This window comes from Schistocerca americana, chromosome 5 (genome assembly GCF_021461395.2).
Source record: "Schistocerca americana isolate TAMUIC-IGC-003095 chromosome 5, iqSchAmer2.1, whole genome shotgun sequence".
Taxonomy (NCBI): domain Eukaryota; kingdom Metazoa; phylum Arthropoda; class Insecta; order Orthoptera; family Acrididae; genus Schistocerca; species Schistocerca americana.
In genome coordinates this window covers 56,749,246-56,773,852 of record NC_060123.1, presented here as the reverse complement: position 1 = coordinate 56,773,852, position 24,607 = coordinate 56,749,246, and the positions used below count along the sequence as shown (strand labels likewise).

Here is a 24,607-nt window from a genome sequence, read left to right as displayed (position 1 = left end):
AAGTATGCGCTACACATATTCTGTGAACGATACAGTATACAGGGTAATTCTGTGAAGATGTTCCAAACTTTCAGGGATGGTGGAGAAGGGTAATTGAACCAATCTGAGGTAAGGGACCCTGGTCTGTAAATTGTTGGGTCGAAAGTAGAATATAAGACAAAACAGAATGCCATATGGCTACTTTCAGAGGTGGTAGTATGGACAGAAACAAGAAAAAGTGACTAATAAATATTGCCTCTAAAATGCATATCTTAGGGGCTATTAGCACTTGTCTATTTTCGCTACTGTGGAACACATCTCTTTTACTGGACTAGTGCGCACAGCTCAGAAGATATGCATTTTAGAGCCCATATTTATTGCTCATTTGTTCTGTTTTTGTTCCGTACTACCACCTCCAAATAAACAGAAAGCGAGGAACTTGTAGTAGAGGAGATGTATTTCACAGTATAGGAGATGAACAAGTTCTCATAGCTCTTAAGTTATACATTTTGCAGCCTATATTTACTAGACATTTGTCTCTCGTTTCGGCCCATACTGCCACCTCTAAAAGTAGCCTACCCTACAATCTTAGCAACAACAGTACCGGTACACGTATTCCACTGTCAGACGTATCAGACACAGTCGTTTCCATGCCACGGTGTCTTACCTCAGACTGATACATTTACCCTTCCGCACCATTCTGAAAGTTTGTGTCATCATCACGGAATCACCTTGTGTACGTCTACATATTATGTATAATCTGTACAATTATCGATTTTGATCTGAGGCGTGACGGTCCGTTTAGCACGGCGTTTCCTGTTGTTTTTACTGTTACAGTTCCAAATGTCGCATAGGCGCGAGTTAGACGTTTTGTGAGTGACTGACCAGCACATCGCACATCCATGACATAAGAAAACCACTGAGTGGCACCCGGTGATACAGCTATAACCCTGTGAAGCCAGTCGTGCAATATAAGATTTAAGGGTCACAACTAACGATTATTTTCAATCTAGTCAGTATCTACATAAGACTTGTACAGAAATCAGAATGCTGTTCTAAGAGTCGGTGTACGTGAAAGGGTTGCAACTGTTTGGAAAGGAATGAGGCAGAGTTGTAACCTATCGCCAATTTACTATGTACATTAAACAAACAGTAAAGGATATTAAGGAGAAATTGAGAAAAGGAATTAAAATAGAGAGAGAAGAAACAAAAACCTTGAGGCTTGACCCCTTTAATTCTATCAGAGACAGCAAACGACTAGAAAGATTAGCTGTACGGAGTACGTAGTACTAGAAAATAGATAATAAGACGAGACGAACATCAACAAAAGTAGAACAGGCGTAATGATGTGTAGTGCAATTAAACGAGGTGTTGCTGATAATGTTAGATTAATAAACGAGACACTGAAGTGGTAAACGACTTTTGCTAGAATAATGAAATGCGGCACGTAGCAGGATTTCACTGTACAAGTAAAGGAAAAAATCCGAAAATTGTAAATTTATAATTATATCGTACGAAAAAAGATTTTCTTGTCATATATTATCAGACTGTCGGTCTGCCCGTCCGTCTGTTAAGACCCCTTTTGTCTCAGGAATGGGTAGACGTATAAAGTTGAAATTTATGTCACATACTAAGGTGTATGGTCCCTTGGCGGTACAATAAACGTTGACTTCTAAGTCAATGAAGTCAAAAGATACAGCCATTCATGTCACATATTTTGATACTTACGAACTCACTCATCAAAACGTGTAGGGTACTTTCCGCTGGTCTAGAATAATGAAATTTGGGAAGAAGAATGGTTTCACAGTACAAATACAGCGAAAAACTCGAAATTCTTAATTTGTAATTTGTTTATGACACAAAAAATATTTCTTTTGTCATTTGTTATCCAAATTCAAAATTGAAATAAAATTCTCGGAGTCTTGAAATCCCTGGGATCGATATTTTGCCAGTATCAATATCTAAAACAGGCAAAAATTGTCAATATTTTCGATTCCCTGAATTGATGGTTCAAATGGCTCTGAGCACTATGGGACTTAACATCTGTGGTCATCAGTCCCCTAGAACTTAGAACTACTTAAACCTAACTAACCTAAGGACATCACACACATCCATGCCCGAGGCAGGATTCGAACCTGCGACCGTAGCAGTCGCGCGGTTCCGGACTGAGCGCCTTAACCGCGAGACCACCGCGGCCGGCCTGAATTGATAAACTTCTGTACACATAATGAGAGTTTCACTCCGCAGCGAAGTGTGTGCTGGTATGAAACTTCCTGGCAGATTAAAACTGTGTGCCCGACCGAGACTCGAACTCGGGACCTTTGCCTTTCGCGGGCAAGTGCTCTACAACGTTTTTTTTTTTTTTTTTTTTCTTAATCTCATTTTGTTCGTTTTCGTTCGTTGGATCTGCTCGGGGCGGACGTCGAAAGACACGCATGTCATTCGTTGCTAATCCATTAACTCATTTTTTTTTTATTGCAGAGGAGGTAGCCCTCTGACCAAACACGCTGAGTTACCGTGCCGGCTCCCAAAATGAGCTACCGAAGCTTGACTCACGCCTGGTCCTCGTGCTTTGGTAGCTCAGACGGTAGAGCACTTGCCCTCGAAAGGCAAAGGTCCCGAGTTCGAGTCTCGGTCGGGCATACAGTTTTAATCTGCCAGGAAGTTTCTGTTCAAAATGGTTCAAATGGCTCTGAGCACTATGGGACTCAACTGCTGAGGTCATTAGCCCCCTAGAACTTAGAACTACTTAAACCTAACTAATCTAAGGACATCACAAATATCCATGCCCGAGGCAGGATTCGAACCTGCGACCGTACCGGTCTTGCGGTTCCAGACTGCAGCGCCTTTAACCGCACGGCCACTTCGGCCGGCGAAGTTTCTGTACACATAATTAATTTGTACGGAACTTCTAGCGCGCGAGAGCTACTCGCACCTAGTCAATTTTTTGTCTCGGACTGACAGTTTGTACAAAGAGACGTCTGAGTCATGGAAACTGCTTTGAACTGCCGTGCACGCCGAATGACGAGACGCTGTCGCCGGGTGGGCAGACGCCCCGCGGCAGCGGAAGTGGCGAGTTTTTCCGCGGCTGCGGCTGCGGCTGCGGCCGCGGCTTTGCCTCCCCTGTAAACAGAGGCGACCGTCCATCCTGGGAGCCCGCGGGCCGCACGCCTGCCAGCTAGCGGACCAGAACGCGGACAAAGCGTCAGACTGGCCGGCCGCGCTGTGTCAGCCTGCACCTGCCGTAGGCGCCCAAGTCTCTCCTCCCCTCCACCAACCTCGGTCTCAGAGCCAAACCAAACTGCCGGCAATTACACGACTACACCACACTCGGCAGCATCATTTAAACTGACAAGGTTGTTCCTTTCTTGCACTAATATTACACTTACCGTTGCTTACATTTATTAATTACGGAAAACACTACTGGCCATTAAAATTGCTACACCAAGAAGAAATGCAGATGATAACGGGTATTCATTGGACAAATATACTAGAACGGACATGTGGTTACATTTTCGCGCAATTTAGATGCATAGATCCTGAGAAATCAGTACCCAGAACAACCACGTCTGGCCGTAATAACGACCTTGATACGCCTGGGCATTGAGTCAAACAGAGCTTTGATGGCGTGTACAGGTACAGCTGCCCATGCAGCTTCAACACGATACCACAGTTCATCAAGAGTAGTGACTGACGTATTGTGACAAGCCAGTTGCTAGGCCACCATTGACCTGACGTTTTCAATTGGTGAGAGATCTGGAGAATATGCTGGCCAGGGCAGCAGTCGAACATTTTCTGTAGCCAGAAAGGCCCGTACAGGACCTGCAACATGCGGTCGTGCATTATCCTGCTGAAATGCAGGGTTTCGCCGAGCGGTCTAAGTCGCTGCAGTCTTGGACTGTGCGGCTGGCCCCGGCGGAGGTTCGAGTCTTCCGTCGGGCATGGGTGTGTGTGTTTGTCCTTGGGATAATTCAGGTTAAGTAGTGTGTAAGCTTAGGGACTGATGACCTTAGCGGTTAAGTCCCATAAGATTTCGCACACATTTGAACATATATTTTTTTTGTGGGGTTTTGCAGGGATCGAATGAAGGGTAGAGCCACGGGTCATAACACATCTGAAATGTAACGTCCACTGTTCGAAGTGCGGTCAATGCGAAAAAGAACTGACCCAGACGTGTAACCAAGGGCACCCCGTACCATCACGCCGGGTGATACAGCAGTATTGCGATCACGAATACAAGCTATCAATGTGCGTTCACCGCGATGTCGCCAGACACGGATGCGAGCATCAAGTTGCTGTAAACAGAACCTGGATTCATCCGAAAAAATGACGTGTTGCCATTCGTGCACCCAGGTTCGTCGTTGAGTACTCCATCGCAGGCGCTCCTGTCTGTGATGCACCGTCAAGGGTAACCGCAGCCATGGTCTCCGAGCTAATGGTCCATGCTGCTGCAAACATCGTCGAAGTGTTCGTGCTGATGGTTGTTGTCTTGCAGACGTCTCCATCTGTTGACTCAGGGATCGAGACGTGGCTGCACGCTCCGTTACAGCCATGCGGATAAGATGCCTCTCATCTCGACTGCTACTGATACGAGGCCGTTTGGATCCAGCACGGCGTTCCGTGTTACCCTCCTGAACCCACCGATTCCATATTCTGCTAACAGTCATTGGATCTCGCCCAACGCGAGCAGCAATGTCGCGATACAATAAACCGCTATTGCGATAGGCTACAATGCGACGTTTATCACAGTCGGAAACGTGATGGTACGCTTTTCTCCTCCTTATACGAGGCATCACAACAACGTTTCACCAGGCAACGCCGGTCAACTGCTGTCTGAGTATGAGAAATCGGTTGGAAACTTTCCTCATGTCAGCACGTTGTAGGTGTCACCACCGGCGCCAACCTTGTGCTCTGAAAAGCTAATCATTTGCATATCACACCATCTTCTTCCTGTCGGTTAAATTTCGTGTCTGCAGCACGTCATCTTCGTGGTGTAGCAATTTTAATGGCCAGCAGTGTATGCCGTTGCGTCTACTGGTCCTCCAAAAATCCGCGATTTTTGTTGATGAGGAGTTAAGTGTTCGTGGAGATGCTGTTTGGGCTGGTATATGCAGCAAATGAGTGATATGTCCTCATTTTTTCTATAGGACCGCGACTGCAGAAAGCTATCTCGATATGTCAAGAGAAATTGTTATTGAATTAGACACTGCCACTATACTTGAAGCTGTACGAAACAACCTCATTTGGCAGCAAGACTGTGTTCCACCGCAAACTGATTACACGTCAATGCATTCCTGAATGGCAATTTTCACGAGTGGCTCATCGGATCTCAATGTGTGTGTGTGTGTGTGTGTGTGTGTGTGTGTGTGTGTGTGTGTGTGTGTGTGTGGAGGGGGGGGGGGGAGGAAGGGGGTTCTGAAAGACGATGTTTTCGCTAAGAAACCATTAAACCTACAGCATTTAAGGGATTTGACGGAAATTAATTTGAACACATATTTTGTAATAATGGGGTGTTACGTGACAAGATGTTAAATCAGTATTTAAGCGATGTGTAAAATATGTAGATAATGATGGATGACCGCTTTGAACAATTCCAACAGTAAAAATTATCTTGTATAAACCATTAAATCTACAAAACACTGTCATGTATTTCCGGTTAACTGACTTGTTTTCAACCCTGCATATGTAATATTTTTTGCTTTGTGAGATAACTACTTCTCTTTGTTGTGTTTTCATCTGGCAGAGTCTGAAGATAGTTTAAAAGCTTCAAAAAATGGTTTAAATGGGTCTAAGCACTACCGTACTTAACATCTGAGGCCATCAGTCCCCTAAGAACTGCTTAAACCTAACTAACCTAAGGACGTCACACACATCCATGTCCGAGGCAGGATTCGAACCTGCGACAGTAGCAACAGCGCTGTTCCGGACGGAAGCGCCTAGAACTGCTCGGCCACAGCGGCCGGCAGTTTAAAAGCGAAAAGCTTCAAATTCTACCGCTCATTGAATAAAAGTAACCAAGGCAGAGTTTTATATTGCACTGCCGGAAAAAATTAGTTCACCTAGAAAGACGACGTGGATGTACTGATAATGGTTCCAATGTCGTCCGCCAGCAGACAGCGTAGTGGCATAACTACAAGAGCACCAGCTGTGCCTTTGCTTTAATAGGAGATACTCAAAGCGAGAAGGGTCAGTGTGATGCAAACGTGTGAAGCGAACAGGCAACCATGCCACGGAGACGCACTCGTGCTTCCTGCAGCCAACTGAGCGAGTCTGAAAGGCGTCAAATTGTGGCCTTCAGTTTCGCGGGATGGTCCTTTCGGAGAATTGCCACACAAGTTGGACGTGCTGCGTCAGTTGTGCAACGACGCCGGTATCAGCGGTCACGTGAACGTTCTCACACCCTTAGAGGGAGTTTTGGACGTACACATGGTACAGACGCCGTTAGGACCGTCGTATTGTAAGGGCAGCAGTGGCACATCGTACAGCTGCCACAGCACAGATAAGAGGGCTTGTCAAATCAGACGTGTGAAGACAAACTGTTGAGAAGCGGTTATTAGCAAACAGACTACGGGTACAGACCTCTAGCCCGTCTTCCACTCGCGCCACGACAGCGACGTGCACAGCTCGACCACTGCCGTCAGAGGATCACTTGGAAGGTGGAATGCCGCGACGTGGTCTTCAGCGATGAAAGCAGGTGCTGCCTGCACACAAATGATGGTCGTTTGCGTTTACGGCGTAGACCTTGTGAGCGCTGTCTCGTAGAGTGCATTTGTCTAAGACACTCCGTCCCCACCCAGGCCTTATGGTCTGAGATGTGATCAACTGCAACTCTGGTTCACTTTTGGTGTTTCTGGAGAGGACGCTAACCAGCGCTCGGTACATGCAAAATGCCGTTCTTGTAAGAGGAAGGTGATGTGTTGTTTTAAGAGGATACTGCTCGCCCACACACTGCTATGAAACCCAGCGAGGTCTGCAAGACGTGTACCAACTTCCTTGGCCAACACGACCTCCGGACTTGTGAGATACAGTGGAACGAGAAGTGACTCCTTCTACTCGACAACCAAGAACTTTTACAGAACTACATGAACAGGTCGAGCAAATGTGGCATATCGTATCCCATGACAGTATTCGCTACCTGTGCGATCGACAGAATGCCAGAGTCAGCGCCGGCATTGCAGTCCTGGAGGCTACACCATGTAATAATACTGGTGTTTCAGCATAGGTCGATACCTGGTACCTGAGAATCGCTTGTATTACTGATCTGTAAATGTAACCAATTCATGAACATATGCTCGACTGCAACAATAAATCTTGAGTGAATTGGAAACCTCTGAAAGGGTGTACTATTTGTTTTCCGAAAATGTATCTAGCGCATTTACAATCGCTGACTCTTTATGGTTTTATGTCATTCTTTGACGTTATATGAACTGTCAGGTCGTTCAAACTAAGCGAGATGCTTGATAATTGCGTGCCTGTCGCCTTAAAGGCATGTAATGTTGATGCATTAAGTTGTTCTGAAAGCGGTGCTGGTATTCAAGACAATAAAAGCGGGTTAAAGGCTGTGAGCTATCTGGGGAAGTTAACCTTGCATTACTGAGCAACTGTTTCACCAGATATCCAGTCTAGCTTACCAAATTCCCAACCAGACTTACATTAATTAAAATCTTATAGTAGTCATCTTACGATAACCAGTGATGTACATATAAAAAACAATGTAAATAAAAAGAAATGAATCAGTTTATATTTGGACGTTTATTTTAACATTGATCATTGTTCCGTTAAAATTTCAGCATATTAACTTGATTCATAAGTAAACTGGTGCCTTATTTAGGATTGTGAAAATGTGAGTTTGTAATCTTTCGGAACACATCAAATGTGGAGCCAAGATTGAGAGACAGCATACAAAACTGCATTCATAAAATAACACCCGAAGAACGTTGAAACATATGCAAGAGGAAATTAACCACAACCAACCGATTCAATTTTCACCCAAAGAAGTTACGTTTGTAGCGCAATCCCGTCCGTCATGAAATTACCACACACTGATATACTAAATTCATACTAACTCTCTGTGAAATCTTCCCGAAAAGAATTGTTGAGGGCTACTTTGATGCTTACACCACATACTTCACGTGGTCAACTTGGTTTACATAAAGAGTATAACTCCACAGTAAATTTGATAATTAAAATAAATTACATCGAAACGCAATTTACTAAAGAAAAACCTCGAACTGGTTACTATCGTCTTACTATTAACCTGATGGGTCAAACAATTGTATAAGCACGTGGTACTGGTCTCACAAAGTACAGCCCACGTGGGTTGAACGTAAAGAAAAGTTGCTATATTGAAAAATATTGTCAAGACGAGACGTTATAATCTCACGCACCTTCGTATTTAAGATTGATGATCTTAGTTAGAGTTATGGATCATCAACACGTGGTTCCACTCTACTCACAAAGTAGTGACAAAGCAACTACTGGAAGCTATTCTGAACTTCACACTCGAATCACACTGCTTTGCAATTTAAAATAACATAAGATATTTTAGGTCTAAACCTGAAATTAAGGTGATTAAATTTTCAGTTAGACTGAACTTAAGAAATCCATTGTCCTACTGACTTAGCAGAGACGTGCTTAGCCGGAGATCTTACCACTTCAGACGCTCGCCGCGGACTGACTGCCCGTGGGCCCCTACCAAGGGTACCTCACAAATACAAACGGAAGTGACCAGAGAGGCAGCTTCCTATACCAACATGACAAGGGACGGACAGGACCATACTAAGAATGGAAACCTCTCTGCTTTTAGAAAGCGTAGCTACCTGTTCCGACGTTGGTCCTACTGTTCTCTAGCAGACAGGCTTTTCTGCTACCTTCAAGCATGCAACTAGAAGTACATTTGCTCATTCACCCTTTCACACAGAAGAGAAGGGGGATGACAGTATCTTATCATATACAGTATACAAAAGAAAGCAGATTTAGGTTCCGTATGAGACTGTGTGACATGAATTACATACAAACTGTGTTTTAAAGTGTAGTAGTGTGACAGATCGTTCTTGTTTACGTGTAAAAGTAACACGTTCCACTGCTCAGTCTCCTCCCAGATAGAGTCAGAAACACCACAGTAAATTTAGAAGAGGAATTTATGTCGTAAATGACAACAGATTTAAGAAATTAACATGAAAGGAATCCAACAGAGACTTATCAGGCATTCTTGACTAACATTAACTCACCACATCCAATCTCAAAGGTAACTAACGCTCGCCACCGTCAAAGCAAACCTGATTTGTATCCTCAAAGTGGCGCTAGTAACGGCACACTTACGCAGCTGGCGAGAAAATTGAAAAGACACCATCTTCCAGATGTAGAAACACGCCTACCAACTTTCGTTTATGTCGCACAACTCAGTGTTGCGATTTTCTTTCCGTCAGCATATGTATCCGTGAGAATTTATGTTATGCGTCCACAGAAAGATACGGTTGGTCTGACGCTTAATTTTTCTGTGCCAGCAACTGACGGAACTCAGATGTCTGATAGTGACTTACCTTCTGACGTGTATTGTTGCCCCGTGTTCTTAACGCATTTCGCGGCTGCATTCCTTAAGAATTCGCTGTCTGGGGACGGATACATTCATGTTGCGCGCCTGTTGCCTCGTCTCAAACTGCTGCTAAGCAACGGCGTGGGCCGCTGCAGAGACTCATGTATTGTTGAGAACTGCGTCATGTCGCTCGCTGTGTGTTGTTCACGCTAAGGCGATGTACAGACAAAAATAATCATCGCACAATTAAGGAACTCTTCCAACGATAGCTAAGGTGGGACCGCTGCGCAGCGCCTCCGAATACACTCCTGGAAATGGAAAAAAGAACACATTGACACCGGTGTGTCAGACCCACCATACTTGCTCCGGACACTGCGAGAGGGCTGTACAAGCAATGATCACACGCACGGCACAGCGGACACACCAGGAACCGCGGTGTTGGCCGTCGAATGGCGCTAGCTGCGCAGCATTTGTGCACCGCCGCCGTCAGTGTCAGCCAGTTTGCCGTGGCATACGGAGCTCCATCGCAGTCTTTAACACTGGTAGCACGCCGCGACAGCGTGGACGTGAACCGAATGTGCAGTTGACGGACTTTGAGCGAGGGCGTATAGTGGGCATGCGGGAGGCCGGGTGGACGTACCGCCGAATTGCTCAACACGTGGGGCGTGAGGTCTCCACAGTACATCGATGTTGTCGCCAGTGGTCGGCGGAAGGTGGACGTGCCCGTCGACCTGGGACCGGACCGCAGCGACGCACGGATGCACGCCAAGACCGTAGGATCCTACGCAGTGCCGTAGGGGACCGCACCGCCACTTCCCAGCAAATTAGGGACACTGTTGCTCCTGGGGTATCGGCGAGGACCATTCGCAACCGTCTCCATGAAGCTGGGCTACGGTCCCGCACACCGTTAGGCCGTCTTCCGCTCACGCCCCAACATCGTGCAGCCCGCCTCCAGTGGCGTCGCGACAGGCGTGAATGGAGGGACGAATGGAGACGTGTCGTCTTCAGCGATGAGAGTCGCTTCTGCCTTGGTGCCAATGATGGTCGTATGCGTGTTTGGCGCCGTGCAGGTGAGCGCCACAATCAGGACCGAGGCACACAGGGCGAACACCCGGCATCATGGTGTGGGGAGCGATCTCCTACACTGGCCGTACACCACTGGTGATCGTCGAGGGGACACTGAATAGTGCACGGTACATCCAAACTGTCATCGAACCCATCGTTCTACCATTCCTAGACCGGCAAGGAAACTTGCTGTTCCAACAGGACAATGCACGTCCGCATGTATCCCGTGCCACCCAACGTGCTCTAGAAGGTGTAAGTCAACTACCCTGGCCAGCAAGATCTCCGGATCTGTCCCCCATTGAGCATGTTTGGGACTGGATGAAGCGTCGTCTCACGCGGTCTGCACGTCCAGCACGAACGCTGGTCCAACTGAGGCGCCAGGTGGAAATGGCATGGCAAGCCGTTCCACAGGACTACATCCAGCATCTCTACGATCGTCTCCATGGGAGAATAGCAGCCTGCATTGCTGCGATAGGTGGATATACACTGTACTAGTGCCGACATTGTGCATGCTCTGTTGCCTGTGTCTATGTGCCTGTGGTTCTGTCAGTGTGATCATGTGATGTATCTGACCCCAGGAATGTGTCAATAAAGTTTCCCCTTCCTGGGACAATGAATTCACGGTGTTCTTATTTCAATTTCCAGGAGTGTATTAAGATTCCTCTTTCCTTGTTAAACCAAATAACATTTTTCAGTATATTACTTTTCGAATATTTTAAAGAAAAAAAAGAAGACGAAACGTCATCAGAGAGGAAACTGGACGATAAGTATTTAATTCTTTCTTTTCATCATTCTTACAAAGAGGTTTAACAATGGCATATTTTAATCTTGAAAAATTACCTAAGCCAACGATCTACATCTACATCTACGTGACTACTCTACAAATCACTCTGGCACGGGGTCCATCGAGCCACCTTCACAATAATTCTCTGTTATGCCATTCTCGAATAGCGCGCATCGTCGTTACAAGTAGAGACGTTAAGATGGTGGTTTTCATGCTCCGCGCGTTCTACATAATCTCCCAGACATACATACGACACAGGGAAATTTCATACAACCACGTGAAACTGTCAGAAAAGCCCTTCTTTGGTGTGTTACCTAACTCGCACCATCTTCGGTCTTGCCGAAGCATCAGAGACGCTTTCTCCATTTTGTTGTCTCGTGGTAGATTTGTACTGATAGCACCAAGTCTCGTCACACTTGATGATTTTTTCCAAAATAGAATTGTTGACGTTTTCCAATCAATTCGCGGCAATCGTCCACGTGCCGTTGTTGTCGATCAGGAGTCAAGGTGTGCGGGACAGACTTTGCACATACTTCTCTCTTCTTTGAAACATTCTAGAGGATACCTTCAATAAATAGTTGATTTAGAGAGGTTTAGTTCGTTCCTCGATTGCGATTTGTGTCGCAACAACGTTCACACACTACTGCCACTCGTCCTCTACTTAACACTGCCTGCTCACAACTGACTGGTCAAATTCACATCCGTTGTTTCTAGTTGTTAGTTGCCGGCCGGAGTGGCCGTGCGGTTCTAGGCGCTACAGTCTGGAACCGAGCGACCGCTACGGTCGCAGGTTCGAATTCTGCCTCGGGCATGGATGTGGGTGATGTCCTTAGGTTAGTTAGGTTTAATCAGTTCTAAGTTATATGCGACTGATGACCTCAGAAGTTGAGTCTCATAGTGCTCAGAGTCATTTGAACCATTTGAACCATCTAGTTGTTAGTTCAAGCTGCCACCGTAATCCCTGCACTGACGTCGCTTGTATGGCAGGAACAAAACCTGCGTAGAAACCTTTTAGGTTAGGTGAAGGGTGTATACCTTGCTTAATGTCAGGCTCCAAAAAAAGCCACCAGGCGGCAGATAGTCTCGCGGTCGACAGTGGTCAAAATATTTTGGTCAGTAGTGTAGTCTGCATAGTATTTTAGCTACTGATTAAGTTCTTGGTGTTGCCATCCTAGTTATACACAACTACATGTGCAAGCAATAACAAAAAAATATTATTGCCTTGTGAAAAACACGTTTGAAGTTTGTAGCTGCACTCAGCTACAAAGTTTATACCGCCGTATTTGTGGCCTCCAGTGTTAGCGTAGTGGTTCCGGAATACTTTACCAGAGTAAGGAATCCTTATTTTTGCACCTTGTTCTTTTCCTCAAATGTTTTCACCGATAGTTTCACAGGGCCATCTCGTGTCCTTATCAACGCTGAAAGTCCTGTGGCACTGGAGCTCCCTGTGAGACTCCAGAAAGGAATTCCGCTGCGAGTGTCCTGTCTTCTGGTGTTCATTGGTCGTTATGCTGGACCATGTACTGGAGAACAGCCCCGCGGTCAACAACAGTGGTATCTTCTGGAGCACCCCAACTCCTGTCACCCTCTCACATTTAGCTCAACACATGTCTGCCCCGTAACTAACTCTTATATTCATAATATAATATCACATATGTGATGAATAAGTCATCCTGCTCTCTTTTCTTTGAAGGTAAATCTGCATAACATCCTGCAGCACCGGGGACACGTGCCATGGAAGAAAGTATTCATACCCCGTTGTTATGTAGAATAACTTCGTTTATTAGAACTAATACGGAGAACCAGAGACGTTATTTGGTAAACTAACAGTATGGGGTTTCCTTAATAATCTGCAAAAAGTAAATAAAAATTCTGTACCAACTGGCTTCTATTATGGAGAAAAAAACATTCATACGCTACTGGAAATGTAAATACAGAAACGACTAACGAACCGCTTGCAGCAAGGAACGCCTTCAGTGGCAAGCTGGACCTCGTGCATTTTGGTTTCGATACAGGGTGAATGCCGTTCAACAACAATATGGGCCACATAGGGAAGGAAACAGCTGTAGAGGAAACGCAAATAGTTATGTCCCAAAATAAAAAGGGAAAATCATTTTCGGAACTAGCTGGGAAATATCTGAAATTATTGGAAGAAGCCGGGCTGCTGTGAAGTCCATAATATCGCGAAATACGGAAATAAATAGTGTATTACTAGCGAAAGAAGAGGTCGACCATAGAATCAAACAAAAAGAGAACGAAATGTGTTAACACGGACGCTCGAAAAGAATCCTAAATTGATAGCGTCTGCATTGTCTGCGATTGTTAATGATCAGTTCGGATAGATCATACCAAGGGCTGTTCACTATATTTTAGGTAATGCCGGCCGGAGTGGCCGAGCGGTTAAAGGTGCTACAGTCTAGAACCGCACGACCGCTACGGTCGCAGGTTCGAATCCTGCCTCGGGCATGGATGTGTGTTATGTCCTTAGGTTAGGTAGGTTTAAGTAGTTCTAAGTTCTAGGGGACTTATGACCACAGCAGTTGAGTCCCATAGTGCTCAGAGCCATTTGAACCAGCCATTTTAGGTAATGCAGCTTATGAAGCTAGGGTACCTAGAAGAAAAGCATTCATCAGGAAAAAGAACAAAAGACTGGGACTTGAATTTGTTTGAGAGCATGTAAGTAAGAACGCGATTTCTTTTTGAACAAGGTGCTGTTCACAGATGAAAGTAAATTTCACATATTTGTAAATGATGGCAGAACTTTGGTGCGCAGACAAACAGATATTGAGCTGGATCCGAAACACATTCCCCCAGTAAAGCACGATGGTGGAGGAACTATCGTATAGGGACGTGTTGGTGTTGAGCATCTTACTTTTGTTGAAAGTAACATGTAAGGATTCCACCAGCTAAATATCTTAAAGATAAATCTGAAAAAAGAGACTTGATAGTTTGGGTTTAGACACGAATTACTACTGTCAACAAGACCAAGATTAGAGGAATACAGAGGAAATTGTTGGTCTGCGGTTGTTGTACCATACTCCCCATGTTTTCAAGTTTCCAACACAGAGCGCAGACCTTAATACAGTTGAACAGTCAGAAAACATGAAATACGAAGTAAGACTGCTCTGAAACAATATCTACAACAAGAATGGCAAAATACACCACTGGCCATTAAAATTGCTACACCAAGAAGAAATGCAGACGATAAACGGGTATTCATTGGACAAATATATTATACTAGATGTGACATGTGATTACATTTTGACGCAATTTGGGTGCATAGATCCTGAAAAATCACTACCCAGAACAACCACCTCTGGCCGTAATAACGGCCTTGATACGCCTGGGCATTGAGTCAAACAGAGCTTGGATAAAGTGTACAGGTACAGCTGCCCATGCAGCTTCAACACGATACCACAGTTCATCACGAGTAGTGACTGGCGTATTGTGACGAGCCACTTGCTCGGCCAACATTGACGAGACGTTTTCAATTGGTAAGAGATCTGGAGAATGTGCTAACCAGGGCAGCAGTCGAACGATTTCTGTAGCCAGAAAGGCCCACACAGGACGTGCAACATGCGGTCGTGCATTATCCTGATGAAATGTAGGGTTTCGCAGGGATCGAATGAAGGGTAGAGCCACGGGTCGTAACACATCTGAAATGTAACGTCCACTGTTCAAAGTGCCGTCAATGCGACCAAGAGGCGACCGAGACGTGTAACCAATGGCACCCCATACCATCAAGGCGGGTGATAGGCCAGTATGGCGATGACGAATACACGCTTCCAATGTGCGTTCACCGCGATGTCGCCAAACACGGATGCGACCATCACGATGCTGTAAACAGAATCTGGATTCATCCGAAAAAATGACGTTTTACCATTCGTGCACCCACGTTCGTCGTTGAGTACACCATCGCAGGCGCTCCTGTCTGTGATGCAGCGTCAAGGGTAACCGCAGCCATGGTCTCCGAGCTGATTGTCCATGCTACTGCAAGCGTCGTCGAAGTCTTTGTAGAGATGGTTGTCGTCTTGCAAACGTCCCCATCTGTTGACTCAGGGATCGAGACGTGGCTGCACGATCCGTTACAGCCATGCGGATAAGATGCCTGTCATCTCGACTGCTAGTGATACGAGGCTGTTTGGATCCAGAACGGCGTTCCGTATTACCCTCCAGAACTCACCGATTCCGTATTCTGTTAACAGTCATTGGATCTCGACCAACGCGTGCAGCAATGTCGCGATACGATAAACCGCAATCAAAGTCGGAAACGTGATTGTAGGCACTTCTCCTCCTTACACGAGGCGTCACAACAACGTTTCACCAGGTAACGCCGGTCAACTGCTGTTTGTGTATGAGAAATCGATTGGAAACTTTCCTCATGTCAGCGCGTTGCATGTGTTGCCACCGGCGCCAACCTTGTGTGAATGCTCTGAAAAGCTAATGATTTGCATATCACAGCATCTTCTTCCTGTCGGTTAAATTTCGCGTCTGTAGCACGTCATCTCCGTGTTGTAGCAATTTTAATGGCCAGTAGTGCATTACGTCAGCGACTACCAAATGCTGGTACATTCAGTGCTAAAGATGTTAACGGAAGTGATACATAGAAGAGGAATGGCTACAAAGTATGAACCTTATCATTATTTTCATGTATACTGTAATTTTCTGTGTATGTATGAATAATTTTTCCCCACTGTGCGGAGCCAGTTGGTACAGAATTTTTAATTACTTTTTGCAAAAGGACTAATTTATAATGTAGAGATTTGCTTTGCCAAAAAACATCTCTGGTTGTGATCTTTGGTTCTAATACGTAAAGTTATAGTACATGACCAAAAATGCACAAATATTTTTCCCATGACAGTATGCTTCCCATCTTTTATTCCAGCTCCTGCGTATCAGGCGATGTGCCTGGAATGAACAGTCTGCCAACCAACATGGTCCGGCGTATAGAAACACCGAGTCAAATGGTCTGATGTTTCCGCACTGAGATGATTCTCAGCAAGTGTTGCTGAGGAGGTTCTGTGGTGACATTCCGTCCTTCTCTGCCTACTGCTGCGCCTCCGCCCTGCCCCCCCCCCCCCTCCCCCTGGGGCAGGCTCTGCCTGGACAGCAGCTTCCGGTCTGCCCGCCGCCATTGTCCGCCTAATTCGTCCCTCACGCGCCGCCCCCGCCGTCGCGCTAAGATAACACCTCCCTCCCTCCGGAGAACCCTCGTGTGTCTGAGCAGACTCTGAGGCATCAGAAGGCCCGCGTCATCGTGCGTTGCAGAACTGCTTCCAGAAGAACCGCAGCTGCGTCACGGCGAGTAGTCTCTGTTTGTGTAAGCCAGTCTTACCACAGCCGGTAGGCGGCAGACGTGCCTCTTTCCAACACCCAAGCAGCTATGAAAGCATTCTGCTTCCATTATGCAATACATTCTTCCACGACGTACCTGAATACTGGAAGAAGCGAAAGCTTCTTTTCGTATCGAGGAGACAATAACCAAACACACCGGTGTAATAATCAAGTGGTCAGCATGCGGCACTCTCCATTGTTGTAGATAGCGCTGTAAGTAGGCTGTTTAGGTTTTCATGTTGGTAACGCCACGTAGCGCTCTGCATCAAAATCACTGACTGTGCTGGGTCCAATCTGTGGCTGGTTGGACTCATTGTTGAAATATTCGCTACTGTAGTGTTGGGCAGTTGGATGTGAACAGCACGTAGCGTTGGGCAGATGGAGGTGGTGAGAGAGATGGCAGAGTTTTGAGAGGTTACTACAAGCGGACGATCTGGACGTGTATCCGCCAGAAAAAGGAAATTTGTAAAGATGGTTGTCATGTATTGATAGATATATATGATGACTTTTGAACATTATTAAGGTAAATGCATTGTTTGTTCTCTATCAAAATCTTTCATTTGCTAACTATGCCTATCAGTTTTTAGTGTATTCAGTACTTATAATCTTTTATTTTATTTGGCTGGCAGTATTGCCGCTAGCTGTATTACAGTAGTTCGAGTAAAGATTTTTGTGAGGTAAGTGATTCATGAAAGGTATAGGTTATTGTTAGTCAGGGCCATTCTTTTGTAGGGACTGTTGAAAGTCAGATTGCGTTGCGCTAAAAATATTGTGTGTCAGTTTAGTGATGATCAGAATAAGTAAAGAGAAAATTGTTTGAGTACGTTGAGTTTTGCTCAGCTGTTTGAAAATCATATAACGTAGAAGTTTACCAGCACAGTCATTCATCATTTTTCTAAGGGGACGTTTCAGTGCTCATTGAGATACAGAGCTACTTTTCTGAACTTTTTGAATGATCCACAGTCAAGCTGCCTCATGCAGCGTATTTATTTCTAAAAGCAGCAACCTTTATTGAACGGACACATCTGCTATCTCACTACATGTATGGAAATTAGTGACAGAGTGTTCCCAAAAGTTTCATCTGACTAGTTTCATCCGACTTCACAATATCTTGAACGGTAATGCAGACTGGAACTTGGTTTAAAGCTTAACGCAAACGGAAGACTGTAAAGTCTATTATTTTCAAAAGAACCATCCGATTTCACAAGAATATATCTCTTACATACACGCACATAAAATATTGGCATATTTTTTTGCATTACGTTTAGAACGAACATTTTCATTTACGCTTCAACGGACACTCGACAAACATCTATACGATAATGAAACTCTTCTCATACTTCTGCGAGCATGTATCCAGTTAATGCATTCCTGCTTCTGCTGTGCGGCGCCTCAATTCAACTAAATGAGTTGAAAGGCGAGATAAATAGACGGAGTTTTTAACAAATCCCCACAAAAAAGTCATCCTCTGAGACAAGGAGACTCAGAGGCCAACGGTGCGACGTGAGATCCCTCCTCGCAGTACCACAAGAAGCCAGATGAAGAAGCGGTCGGGCAGGCTAACTGCGTCGGAAGATCCCCTCAGTGAAATTACGGGCAACTAATAGCTGGTGCCAACGAAAACTTTTAGTTTCTATCTTGAGTCATGTAGAAGCTATAGTCTTGTCAAATCGGGTGAATCATCTGGAAATACCTGTAGCACGGAAATGTTGGCAAAGATGCAGTCAGTCTGTAATGTGAAACGTACACTCATGCTCATAAATTAAGGATAATGCTGATACATGATGAAGCAAAGCTCTGGTGGCCGGTTTGCGGGTTTAAATCAGCTCGGGGTATGACCATGCGGTGCATTTGACCTGCGGTAGTCGCAAGGTGGCGCTGGCAGCAGTCCACATACGCAGAGGTGTGTTGGTGCATGTAAGCGAGTAAGTGTGTAGACGTTTTCAGACATGCTAATGGTGACTGCGTGTTGAAAATGGCTCAAAGAACACATATTGATGACGTTATGAGGGGTAGAATACTAGGGCGACTGGAGGCTGGTCAAACACAGCAGGTCGTAGCACGAGCCCTCCGTGTGCCACAAAGTGTGGTCTCAAGATTATGGCAACGATTCCAGCAGACAGGAAATGTGTCCAGGCGCTACACAACGGGACGTCCACAATGTACAACACCACAAGAAGACCGATATCTCAGCATCAGTGCCCACAGACGGCCACGGAGTACTGCAGGTAGCCTTGATCGGGACTCTGCAGCAATCACTGGAACAGCTGTCTACAGACACACAGTCTACAGACGACTGAACAGACATGGTTTATTCGCCCGGAAACTTGCAAGGTGCATTCCACTGACCCCTGCTCACAGGAGAGCCCGTAAAACCTAGTGTCAAGAACACAGTCCATGGTCATTGGAACAGTGGTCCCAGGTTATGTTCAGGGACGAGTCCAGGTATAGTCTGAACCGCCAGGCTCTCATCTGGCATGAACCAGGAACCAGATACCAACCCCTTAATGTTCTTGAAAGGGACCTGTATGGAGGTCGTGGTTTGATGGTGTGGGGTGGGATTATGATTGGCGCACGTGCACCCCTGCATGTCTTTGACAAAGGAACTGTATTGTAACAGGTCAGGTGCATCGGGACATCATTTTGCACTAATATGTCCGCCTTTTCAGGGGTGCAGTGGGTCCCACCTTCCTCCTGATGGATAGTAACGCACGGCCCCACTGAGCTGCCATCGTGGAGGAGTACCTTGAAACAGAAGATGTCAGGCGAATGGAGTGGCCTGCCTGTACTCCAGACCTAAACCCCATCGAGCACATCTGGGGCGCTCCCGGTCGACGTATCGCTGCACGTCTTCAAACTCCTAGGACACTTCAGGAGCTCCGACTGGCACTGGTGCAAGAATGGGAGGCTATACCCCAGCAGCTGCTCGACCACCTAATTCAGTGTATGCCGACCCGTTGTGCGGCCTGTGTACCTGTCCATGGTGATCATATCCCATATTGATGTCGGGGTGCATGCGCAGGAAACAGTGGCGTTTTGTAGCACATGTGTTTCGAGACGGTTTTCTCGACCTATCACCAATACAGTGGGTTTACAGTTCTGTGTCGTGTGTGTTCCCTATGTGTCTATGTTATTAGCGCCAGTTTTGTGTAGTGCCACGTTGTGTGGCAACACATTCTGCAATTATCGTTAATTTATGAGCACAAGTGTAGATTTGTTCCTATGCGTATTATTATTGAGCCGTGACACGACCATCGCAGCCGTGCCACGCCTTAAATGACATCTCTGCTTAAGCGCGGCGGAAGTGATCTGGGGCAGTGGGCTGAGGCCGTGTAGACTCAGTTGGCTCATCGCAGGTTTGGAGGGAGGACAGAGGCGTGTTTGCTGAGTTGGGTGTGCGGCTCCGGCAGCGGCGCGTCCAGAATCCGTTACTGAGTCGAGGCGTGCGGGACACGCCTTAGATAAGCGAGGAAGGCTACCTCCACCGTTCTTGGATTGCTCGCACCTTCCCAGTGGAGTTTTCAGCCGGTTTCCGCCATGGCTTCTTGTGATCAACTCTGGCTTCCTGTCGCCTGTGTCCGCTACTGCCGCTGCACGGTTCTGTCCTGACCTGTGTGTCTGAGCATCGCCACAGCCTCTAATTATTTGGCGAGCGGATTTTAATGAACTGCTTGGTAATTTGAAAATGGTTCAAATGGTTCTGAGGACTATGGGACTTAACATCGGAGGTCATCAGTCCCCTAGAACTTAGAACTATTTAAACCTAACTAACCTAAGGACATCACACACATCCATGACCGAGACAGCATTCGGACCTGCGACCGTAGCGGTCGCGCGGTTCCAGACTGTTGCGCCTAGAAACGCTTGGCCACGCCGGCCGGCGCTTGGTGATTTGCAAGATGTTTAGCCGTCTCACAACCTTGAGCAACACCTGATGTTACCCTGTGCGTCAATTCGTTGCTGTCTGGGGTGGTTTTAGTTGGTGCCGGGTTATCTTGCGCACTTTTGCCTGGTGTTTTCAGGTGTTTTGTTGGTATTGACTGTCGAAGCCTGGCACTGTGCGCACCCTTTCGTTTGATAAATCTGCATAAGTTAGCCTTGAGGAAACTTTAAATACCGGGTGATCAAAAAGTCAGCATAAATTTGAAAACGGAATAAATCGGAATAATGTAGATAGAGAGATACAAATTGACACACATGCTTGGAATGACATGGGGTTTTATTAGAACCAAAAAAATACAAACGTTCAAAAAATGTCCGACAGATGGCGCTTCATCTCATCAGAATAGCAATAATTAGCATAAGAAAGTAAGACAAAGCAAAGACGATGTTTTTTTACAGGAAATGCTCAATATGTCCACCATCATTCCTCAACAATAGCTGTAGTCGAGAAATAATGTTGTGAACAGCACTGTAAAGCATGCTCGGAGTTATGGTGAGGAATTGGCGTCGGATGTTGTCTTTCAGCATCCCTAGAGATGTCGGTCGATCACGATACACTTGCGGCTTCAGGTAACCCCAAAGCCAATAATCGCACGAACTGAGGTCTGGGGACCTGGAAGGCCAAGCACACGATCACCACCAAACGACGCGCGCAAGAGATATTTCACGCGTCTAGCAATAAGGTTTTTTTTGTTCTAATAAAACCTCATGTCATTCCAAGCATGTGTGTCAATTTTTACCTCGCTATCTACATTATTCCGTGGTTTATTAAGTTTTCAAATTTATACTGACTTTTCGTTCACCCGGTAGTAAAAGGTGCTAACGCTTATACGTTTTCCTCGCTAATTAAGTTGGACCTGGTAACTGCTGAACTGTTTCCTCTCGCTGGGGACTAGTTGACATTTTGATCTAATAAGTTATTTTCATTAATGATTTTTTATGTACTTCCTTTGTGTGCTGTGGATTAAAAGGTTGTTGTCAATTTGGAGAAATGGTTTGGTTCTTTGGGCCCACTGTTAAGCAAATTTTAAAGATGCTATTATTGGCTTGTGCCACTTATCTTTAGCTGCAGTTCTGTGGTTTAAATGTTAAGTGGGAACGAAAGGAACCCTTTAGCCTTGTAATTAAGGCGTGCATTGTACTTCTTACATTTTCACTGCCCGTTCATATTAAAATGCAAGTGCTTTAAACGATGTGTTGCTGTGTGTTGCAGAAGCCGGAGGTCCCAGTTCTTGCAGGGCAGCTTCTCTTGTAAGGCGTCCCGAAATTTTCCGGTGACATCGGGCTGACACCTCTAGTCCCGATCATTTCCTTATTGGTAACATTTACCTCACATTTTGCTTTCGTGAATCAAATTGTCATGTTCTCTGTAAATTTTGTGATGAATTAATTTCATTCGGTCAGTTGATATTTCAAAGGTTGTAAGATTTCTGTCTAAGCTGTGAAACTTCAAAATGTTATCAAAATATCTGTTTAACTTATGAAATTTTGAGAGGTTGCAAAATTTTTCTGTTTAAGTTCACTTTATTTTATTTTTTCCGTTTTAGGTAAAAAAAGAAAAGAAGGGGCACAAAGAAAACTAACAATCTGCTTGGATTTTAAAATTACTTCCTTACATGGTTAAAAATAATATTCAGATTTGCTTAATTATTTTATTAATTAAGTCAGCTGTAATTTAGGAAGAAAATTGTGATGGTATTAATAAATCTTCGTATGTGTGATCGTTATAAGTGATGTTCGATTCCTTAAGGCCTCGTCCGTCCCATTCCAAGTCAATCAAAATGCAAGTAGCGCACACACTTAGATGAAAGACAAGACTGAGCAAAGTAAAACGCATTGTCAATGAAAGGCAAGTAATTCGGGTTTTATGAAGAGCCTGGGATATCGAAAGAGGGCAAGTAAGCGCGAGCGTCTGACGAGAGAAGGAAGTCGTGACCCTGGGTGATCACTTGCTGCAATGGCGACCGTTGGCTGCTCCATGAAGGGGCTGGATAGTTCGTTGCAACGAGCTTAGCTGCGATCGGTCACTGAACAAGGCGGCACGGTAGTTTTAGTGACTTTTACTTACCTTTAGTAGGTTTATCGTTAGTGAGTGAATATCTGTAACACTGACGGCTACAGCAAAACGTTAGAAAAGGAGGCAATCACATAATACATCACGTATTTGAGGGCCAACTGCTAATAATTCCTTTCCTATTTGATAATACTCGAATTAACACATGATATTTAGTTGCAAGAAACATCCGCAATGGATGCAATGTATCTACTAGTCGCTTAAATGTGCGTCGGTAATTTATTATATTGCTCTGATGGCTCTTGATACAGTTTTCTGTTTATTTATAGACGTTTCGTTGTTATAAATGTTCGAATACTCTTTTGGTTCATTAAAAGAATTTGCCTACTATTCTTATTTTTGCTGCGCCTACACCCCTAATTACGCAGAGGAGCTTTTTTAATTTAGAGGGATCATATTGTCAAGAATATGTTTGCTGATTCATGGTTTGATGAACTATAGGATGAGTACCAAGGATTCAACCTCACACTTTTCCAATGGTACGCAGTACACTTCAGTAACTACGTTGATATTTCTAGAACTTTTCTGCAAATAATTATTCCGTATTGCTGCTCTACTCTTCTTCTGAAACTATATAGTTTACAGTGAACCTGCCCTTCGCCATCAGTTATGACGATACAGTTCCCGTGCATTCTATCTCCTGCTGCCCATTTTCTGCAGGCTCTCCATAACTCATTCATCCATCTGGTTCTCGGTCGATCATGTCCTCTTTGACGCCATAAGTTTCGATCCGGTATCGCTGCTTCCGTGTTACACTTCCGTACTACGTGCACTCCTCACGGTTAGCTATTTAATTCGTACAATGGTTGGATCTTTATATGTGGTGTACATATCATGATGACATCTCCGCCTGCATCTTCCGCTTGCGCGGATTCGGCTAGTGATTCTTCGAAGTACCTTTCTGTCAAAGGTATCTAGCATTTGAATATATTTTAGTGTTCATGATCAAGTTCCCGAGGCATTTGTAAGCACTGGTCTTATAAATGTTTCGTAAATGGTTGATTTGGTTGATATGTGTTTAGAGCCTTGAGGAAAACAGCGTTATAATGCAAAATAGACTATTGGCTGCTATTAATCGCCGTTTAATTTCATTATAGATGCCAGTTGAGTGGGTGACTACAGATTCCAGATACTTACATTGCTAAACTCTCTTAGGGTAACATGAGGGTAACATGTTCTCCCTGCGTCGTTCATTAGCCTGCCATACAGTTTGTTTTCTGTGCCATATTCCTACTGGCGTCCTCAAGTGTGATGAATGTCTCTTCAATTGCCTTTCGAGTTCTTGCAGCTATTGTGTTGTTGTTCATTTTGTGTAATTTTCTGCCCTGTTTGATCCAGACCAAGAATACCGCGCCGTTTGTGTACGATTTGCAAAGAAAGTTTCGTACCGAGCGAGGTGGCGCAGTGGTTAGACACTGGACTCGCATTCGGGAGGACGACGGTTCAATCCCGCGTCCGGCCATCCTGATTTAGGTTTTCCGTGATTTCCCTGAATCACTCCGGGCAAATGCCGGGATGGTTCTTCTGAAAGGGCACGGCCGACTTCTTTCCCTAGTCCGATAAGACCGATGACCTCGCTGTCTGGTCTCCTTCCCCAAACAACCCCCAAAGTTTCTTTGTTTTCATCATCATCATCATCCCCGGCCAGATCCCATCCACAGTTAGTTAAAGGCCTCCATACACGGTGATCTTCAATTTCTAGGGTGCTAACTTGTCCTGCTTTTTCCTTTTGGTAGTCAATTTGCCCTCCATGAGGTTGTTCTCTAGGTCTTTTGTTATCACGAGGAACGCAGCATAGAATCACCTTTTTCCATCTCGCACCCAACATTTCCTCTCGCTATATGCCCTGGCCACTTCCACACTAGTTTCTCAACAATCAGTACCACGCCCTGAG

General features: G+C 45.2%; 1 non-coding gene across 1 annotated transcript; it reads left to right on the top strand.

The window, feature by feature from the left end:
• The first annotated feature begins 2,547 nt into the window (after positions 1-2,547).
• Positions 2,548-2,622, top strand: Trnas-cga. Its single transcript has one exon. It is a non-coding gene; the product is annotated as a tRNA-Ser (tRNA).
• Positions 2,623-24,607: the final 21,985 nt, after the last annotated feature.